Source organism: Pan troglodytes, chromosome 12, assembly GCF_028858775.2.
Source record: "Pan troglodytes isolate AG18354 chromosome 12, NHGRI_mPanTro3-v2.0_pri, whole genome shotgun sequence".
In the NCBI taxonomy this organism is placed as follows: domain Eukaryota; kingdom Metazoa; phylum Chordata; class Mammalia; order Primates; family Hominidae; genus Pan; species Pan troglodytes.
In genome coordinates this window covers 25,062,775-25,070,479 of record NC_072410.2, presented here as the reverse complement: position 1 = coordinate 25,070,479, position 7,705 = coordinate 25,062,775, and the positions used below count along the sequence as shown (strand labels likewise).

The 7,705-nt window shown below is 44.7% G+C and overlaps 1 protein-coding gene across 14 annotated transcripts in view; it reads left to right on the top strand.

Moving 5' to 3' along the window:
* Nucleotides 1-6,803: 6,803 nt before the first annotated feature.
* The window catches only part of VWA3B (von Willebrand factor A domain containing 3B), a 225,676-nt gene continuing 224,774 nt past the window's right edge, over nt 6,804-7,705 (top strand). For 12 of the 14 annotated variants that reach the window (XR_010149071.1, XR_008546486.2, XR_008546484.2 and 9 more), the window contains exon 1: nt 6,804-7,045. The gene's annotated coding sequence lies outside the window, so the exon portion shown is untranslated. The remainder of the gene's footprint in view (nt 7,046-7,705) is intronic. The other 2 variants (XR_010149070.1, XM_063788980.1) reach the window with 1 other exon arrangement.

Sequence of the window (7,705 nt, the reverse complement as noted above, 5' to 3'; positions counted from 1 at the left end):
GTACAAAGATGCCTCTGCTTTTCTGTTTGAGATTTTATTTATGGCTGTCTGAGTCCATTTTGTGTTGCTGTAACAGAATATCTGAGATTGGGTAATTTAAAAAGAAAAGGAGTTTATTTAGCTCACAATGCTGGTGGCTGGGAAGTTCAAGAGCATGGCCCTAGCATCTGGTCAGCTTCTGATGAGGGCTATGTGCTGTGTCAAGACATGGTGGAGAAGTGGAAAAGCAAGCAAGTGTGTGTGAAGAGGCACTAAACAGGAGGAGGAACCTCACTTTATAACAACCCATTCTCAGAGGAACAAATCCCTTCCCTCCAGAGTGAGCACTCACTCACTCCCTTGAGATGGCCTTATTCTATTCATAACAGATCCACTCTGATGTTCCAAACACCTCCCATTAGGCCCCACCTCCCAATAGTGCTGCAGTGGCAATTAGCTTTAATGTGAGTCTTGTTGGGGACCAACCACATCCAAATCATAGCAATGCCCTAATCACATTGTGAAAGGCACTGGGTTAAACTTAAAGGCCCATTCTATATCAATCTGCCAAAGCCATTAGGATCAGACTAGATCTTAATGTTAGTAGATCTAATACTAGTTGAGAGCTGAAAGAGGGGAGGGAGGCTAATTATATCAGAAAGCTACTCTAGGTAAGTGTATTAGTCCATTTTCACACAGTTCCACATGCCTGGGGAGGCCTCAGAATCACGGCAGGAGGCCAAAGGCACATCTTACATGGCAGTGGCAAGAGAAAAATGAGAGAAGATACAAAAGCCGGAACTCCTGATAAAACCATCAGATCTTGTGAGACTTATTCACTACCAGGAGAACAGTATGAGGAATCCACCCCCACGATTCAAATTACCTCCCACCGGGCCCCTCCCACAATATGTGGGAATTATGGGAGTACAATTCAAGATGAGATTTGGATGGGGTTACAGAGCAAAACCATATCAGTGAGCTTCAAGCATAGTTCTGAGCCTCTTGGCTGTCACGACAAGAAGAGATATTCTATTTAAAAAAAAAAAAGGAAGCTACCAACCCATCAAAAGGTGCTCAGTTCCATAGCCCTAAACTCCAAAAAGTTTGTAGGGAATTTGAATCAGGACGTATGACAACATAATAGTGTCTTGAATAGATGCTTTTAGAACATAGAGAGATAATCTTTAGATGATCATTATTACATTCATATTTTACAAAACCCTTTGGCATAAAATATTATAAATCTCTTCTCTGTTACATCATTTCTATTTGAGTAAGAAAATCTTAGTATATAACTTTTTAACTTAATTTTATTTTTTGAGACAGTGTCTCGCTCTGTAGCCCAGGCTGGAGTGCAGTGGCACGATCTCGGCTCACTGTAGTCTCCGCCTCCCAGGTTCAAGCGATTCTCCTGCCTCAGCCTCCCTAGTAGCTGGGACTACTGGTGCCCTCCGCCATGCCCGGATGATTTTTGTATTTATAGTAGAGGCGGGGTTTCACCATGTTGGCCAGGATGGTCTGTAACTTCTGACCTTAGGTGATCCACCCGCCTTGGCCTCCCGTAGTGCTGGGATTACAGGCGTGAGCCACTGCGCCCGGCCTTCGTATATAACTTTAGATGCAGCTGGACCGTGTGTGTGTGTGTGTGTGTGTGTGTGTGTGTGTGTGTGTGTGTTTCCCACTCTGTGCCTCCCGCATGCCCTTGAAGCAGAGGGCTCCTTCGCTTCACTTCCTCTACTTCACCACATTGAAGCAGAGGCCCCTCTCTACTTCCTCAGGGGTTGTGTGCAGCACAATGGAAAACAGCTGCGTCTGCAACTCCTTCTGGCTGTTATGCTCCGAGAACCCAAGCCTTGGATTAATACGGCAGAGAAAAATGCCCACTGCTCAGGGACTATCCCATGTTCTCCAAACTTCCCCATTTCCTGGTAATTAGGTGGGGGTCATGTGACTTGTTTTGGCTAATGGGCTGTGGGTAGAAGTAAACATGTGAATATATCAATATAATTGCGTGTATGTGTTGAAGTAAAATGCAATGTCCTGCACATACACTCTGCAACTTTATTGTAAGGAAATACTTAACCCTGGAGACATTTCTATATTATTATACATAAGTTTATCTTTTTATTTTAAACTGTTATCATATCACAATAAGAATATAGCATAATTTCAATGACTCCCTTCTTGTTGGATATTTAGATGCTTTCCATTATTTTCAATGATAAAAACACTTCTGTGTGTTTTCTAGGAAACCTAGAAATGAAATTGTTTGGCAGAAAGGTATCTATTTTTACAAATTAAAAAAAATCATTCTTTTAAATATATTTCATTGAATTCAATTTGTTGGAATTTTTACCTAGGATTTTTACAATTATATTAATCAGTGAGAATGTTCTAAGTTTTTTGTTTGTTTGTTTGTTTGTTTGTTTTTTGAGGCAGAGGTGGCTCTGTTGCCCAGGATGGAGTGCAGTGGCATGATCTTGGCTCACTGCAACCTCCGTCTCTCGGGTTCAAGTGATTCTCCTGCCTCAGCCTCCCAAGTAGCTGGGATTACAGGTGCCTGCACAAAGCCCCGCTAATTTTTTGTATTTTTAGTAGAGACGGGTTTCACCATGTTGGTCAGGCTGGCCTCAAACTCCTGACCTCATGATCCGCCTACCTCGGCCTCCCAAAGTGCTGGGATTACAGGTGTGAGCCACCGTGCCCAGCCTTAATTCTTTTAATGTTAAACTCTTTCTCGCTTTCCTGTCTCTTCTTCACTCCTCAAGAGGGGGGAACACTGACATAATTGGATGAGATTCCAGGATGTTGATGGTGCCAAGTTTATGAGCTACAAACCCTTGTGTGGCTCTCCCTTTGGTACTTTGCTCTTTCTCCAGGGAAAAGGAGGACAAACAAACTGGAGCTGATCTCTTATTATGGACAGAACCTCTCATCTCTCTTCCTCCCTCGTAAGCAGTGTTGCTCATTCACCCTCCCAATCTTGGCAAGGAGCTGGTGGAAAGATCTGAGTGTAGAAGGGAGAAAGCCTCCAGCTTAGTGCCCAAGTCCTGTGCCCACATAGCCAGGTCACCCCGTACTAGAGTTAGAGGCACTTAAAGTAAGGAAATTCCTTATCTCCTTCTGCCATTGTCTATCGTGCTGCTCATCTTCAGGAACTGCAGAAAGATGATGACCACACCAAGGCAAGACTGAGTCCATTTCTGAATATCATTCCTGTAAGATCAAAATCTCATTCTAAGAGTATTGTCTTTGCTAGGTTTTAGTATCAGTAACTATTTTGAAGAGTGATTTGAAATTTCCAAATATTTGAGACTTTTTGTTTATATAAAATATTTTTGTTCAGTTTTTCTTAATTTGCTGTGGGGATATGTTAGTACCCTACAAGGCATCCAGCTTTTAAAATAATGCCACATTACAAAGGAATTGGTTAACAAGAAGTGTGGGGGGGAAGGGTAATTTTTTTTTTTTTTTTGAGAAGGAGTGTCACTCTGTTGCCCAGGCTGGAGTGCAATGGCACAATCTCGGCTCACTGCAACCTCTGCCTCCCAGGTTCAAGTGATTCTCCCGCCTCAGCCTTCCAAGTGGCTGGGATTACAGGCACCCGCCATCATGCCCAGCTAATTTTTGTATTTTTGTAGAGACAGGATTTCACCATGTTGGCCAGGCTGTTCTTGAACTCCTGACCTCAGGTGATCTGCCCACCTTGGCCTCCCAAAGTGTTGGGGTTACAGGCGTGAGCCACTGTGCCTGGCCGGGGAGGGTAATTTAAAAACAGACCTGCTTTATGCCATTTAAAATGGGAATATGTCTGGTTAAAAACACATTTAAATCCAGGGAGGTTTCTCTGTGCCATTAGTATCAAGCACTAAATGAACACTGTATGACCGAGATGACAGAAATTTCCTTTTGGAGAAAATTGAAGCCAACAGTTGATCAACACAGCATATAATTAACAGGGCAGGGTGTGGAGTCAGGCTGCCTGGGTTCAAATTCCGGAACCACCACGGAGTGGCCTTGGAGAAATAGCTTAATATTCTGTCTCAGTTTACTTATCTAGAAAATGGACATAATTATGATGTCTCCCTCAAAGAGCTTTTCTAAGTATTAAATGATGTAATATATTTCAAGAGGTTAGAACATGGTCTGGCATTCAATACATTCTAGCTATGATTAAGTGTTAATTCAGTCTGGTAAAAGTGAACGTAGTCTTTGCCAAGGGTAGTAAAAAAGCTCTGACCCTCATCAAAGATGTTAGATTGAGAGCCAGGAGTCTACATTCATTGTCCCAAATAATGAATGCTGAACTCAAGAACATCACAGCATAGAGAAACCTCTGTTTGAGCTCTACCTCCCCTTGATGGCCCCTGTCCCCACCTACCTCTCCCAAGGCTGCCCCTGATGGCGAAAACTCCCTTCACCACAAGAGCTAACAAAGGTTCAGCAGGAACTGCCTCACTCTCTCAGTTTCTCCTTCCTCTTCAGAGGGAGTGCCTCTGTTTTAATTCCAGCTCAGGTTCTTTCTCACACATATATACAAGGAGTTAACATTCTCCGTCTCCTCTGGTTCCAGTTTTTGCAGTGGACTTAGGAAAATGCTTTTCCTCCCTTCATTTCCTTTATCACCCTCCCTCCTCCACCAAACATTCTGATCATGGCCATAAGCCCAAGCAGTGGCAGTGATAGACTTGTATAATGAAAAGGAAAACCCATTGAACCTGAAAAGTAAACAGCACAAAGTTCAAATAACAACGAAAGGCTTGTCAAAGGCTTGTACATGGTTGCCAAGAGTGTGGTACTGGCAAGCAATGCTTTGAGACTGTACAGGTAGAGAGAAGTTATTAGGGCCGCAGCATCCATGGGAGGGCTTTGGGGAGAGAGAGAAGAGCTAGAGCTGACCCTGAAGGGACGGTGATTCCCAAACTGTGGTAATCTGGGTGGCCTGAGTAAAGTCATCTGTGCTCAGAGGCAGGGACCAGGTGGGTCTCTCTGGGATGGGGGTTTGTGTTGGAGGCAATGAGCAAAAGTCTGAAAGTATAATTTGAGCCCTTAATGGTAAAGTCCAGAAGTTTGACATCAAAGATGGCAGTGATTTGATCAATGTCGCTTACTGAGGTTTAAGGAAAGATACAAATTATCTGTAAAAATGTAAACTCAAAACAAATTTGTCAAAAGTTCAGTATAGTAATGTATCACCACTGTGCTAAAGGTTTTCTTATTTCAAATAACTCAATAAAAATGAGGCAAACCATTCTGTAACTAGCTAAACTCAAGTCCATATCAACTATTTAATGCTTCAAAATAATCTTAAACTTCTACTCACTTATCATTCTACAATTTAAGTAAGTAATGTTTCACATTTTCAACAGAATGTATGCTTATAGACACATAAACACGAAAGATAGGGACAGATCATCTTGGTGACTTGCACGTATGTGGCAAGTGTCCTAGGGAAAGGAGCAGGCATGGGGTGAAGGTGGGAACAGGAGTGCCTGGCGTGACCATGTGAGGCAGGGCATTTGGCTATGTGTTGCTGTGTGCTCTGTCTCACCCCCGTGACCCAAGAATATTAGTGTGGCAGGGTGTGGACAGCAAGGATTAATGGGTCATTGGCAAACATGGGCGAAGCTGGTGTTTTACTCCCTTCTGAACAGTCTTCAGTACTATCAAGCTTTTGCTTGTTTTTTGGTGGTGTGGATGGCAGGTTTCATTTGCAGGGCCAAACATATATAAACTAATAACTGCCAGGAATGATTTGTGATATGGAATGAAATCTTTCAGTACTTTTTAAATGATAGAGGCATTAAAAGAATGCAGGAGAAATAAATTCCTGTGGATGAAGCAGACTTTTTTGGGGGGGACAGAATTACTCAGTTCTAACATTAACTATGTTTTATTAGTTCTTTGAAAAACCTGCAAATGATCTGGTCAGTTCTATAATTTTAAAATCTAAAATCGTTTACTATCCCAATACCCTAAAAACAATACTTACTGTGGGGTCTTTTATTAAGACTTTAAAGATACTTTTCATAAGCACAATTTTATTTCCTGGTGACTGGAAAAATAGGAATATATTTAGAGCCTTTTGCTTAATTGATAAGGTAACACTGAAACAAAGGTTAAAAACAAAGCTGAATGGAGAAAATAATGCCTATAGAAATATTCATGTCAAACAGGTAAGAATATTCTTGGCAACTGCAGCCCCTGCCTCCACAATTGCAAAATTGCAGCTCCCTGTCCCTTCTGTCTGTCTCAGCTCCGCCCACGTCCAGTGGCTGAGCTACAACGAACTGCCCCACCTCTTTTAAAGCGTCTTTCTCTGAACTGTGCAAGGAAGACAGCATCGCCTGACAGTGCTGAGGTGAAAATTAAAACTACACAGGGGTCAATGCTCTGCTGAAAAGTATGAAAAGAAGTTCGTTTGTAGCGTTTCCCGCAGTCTCCTCGCCTCTCCTCGGCCTCTGGCGCCTTCCTCCCGTGTCTGCTCGCACCCTATATTTCTACCCCAGCTCATCAGTGTATTTGTTTGTTAATTAATTAATTCATTCATTCATATTCTCCGCTGTTGTTAATTTTCCCATTGACAGTAGGCGCAAGGGGCAACGCCACTCGCCCTGTCCCTCTAGCGTGGCCTCTGTTTGGGGGTCTGGGGTGGAGGTCGTCCCGGCCCGGGTGGTTCCGGACGCCGGCTTTCCGCACCTGGCTCGGTGACTGCCTCGGCGCCCCGCCCCCTTGGCCACGGTCCGCAGCCATCGCCCCAGTGAGGGCGCGCTCTGTGGGCGGGGCCGGCTCCAGGAGCCGCGCTGTGATTGGCCGTGTCCAGGCAACCGCGGAGACGCCGTCGTCAACAGACCGCGCTTGGAACCAGAGACGCGGGTCACAGAGGCCTAGAACAGCTGGAATCCTTCGCCCCCGGCGCGCAGCCTTCGCCCGCCGGAATCGCTGCCTTATCCACCAGCGGGATGCTTACCTCGCCCGCCCTCTCGGGTCAGGCGGGCCCGGGAGGATGGGAGGGTGGCTGCTGAGAGGGAGCCGCCACGTCTTCCACCCGACATATTGCCTAGTAAGTGTGGGAGCGATGCCTGCCGCGCGAGAGCCGCCGAGGTGCCGAGCCTTCCAACAAGCGGCCTAGGGAAGTCTTGGAAAAATGCCATTTCTGAGGTGGACTACACGCCCACTTTACAGATGCGGAAACTACCAGGAAAGCTCGGTGACTTGCCCTGGCCCACTTAATCGTCCGCTACCCAGGGCAAGCCGAGGGTCAAGGTACCGACCCCTCCTACTCTAGAGCTCTTTCCATCACACCTCACCCGAGCCCACGCCCAGCCGCTCTGGTGGAAAAGCGGCTTTCCTAGTTTCTGTCTATGCCATAGGCCAGCAGTTCAAGGTGATGAAGTCCACCTGGGCTTTGGATGGAACATGGGAACCAGAAGAAACACATTTCCTGAACATAAGGATAAATATGTATAGTCTAAAAGCCAAAGCAACACTTACTTGGTTTCACAATCATATCAGTTTCTTTCACCCTCCTTATATGGAAATAAGACTTAATAAGTAGATTTAGTTTCCATTTGGTAGAGCTTTTCCTTTCATTTTCTTGGAAGCTCTGTTTCTTCTCAGCAATGACCTTCCTCCTAAAGCACTCCAATTATTCTCAGATATTGCCTTCTTGACTATTTTCTCAACCGTGGGACAGTCCGTTTCAATATCCTTGTCTCTGTCC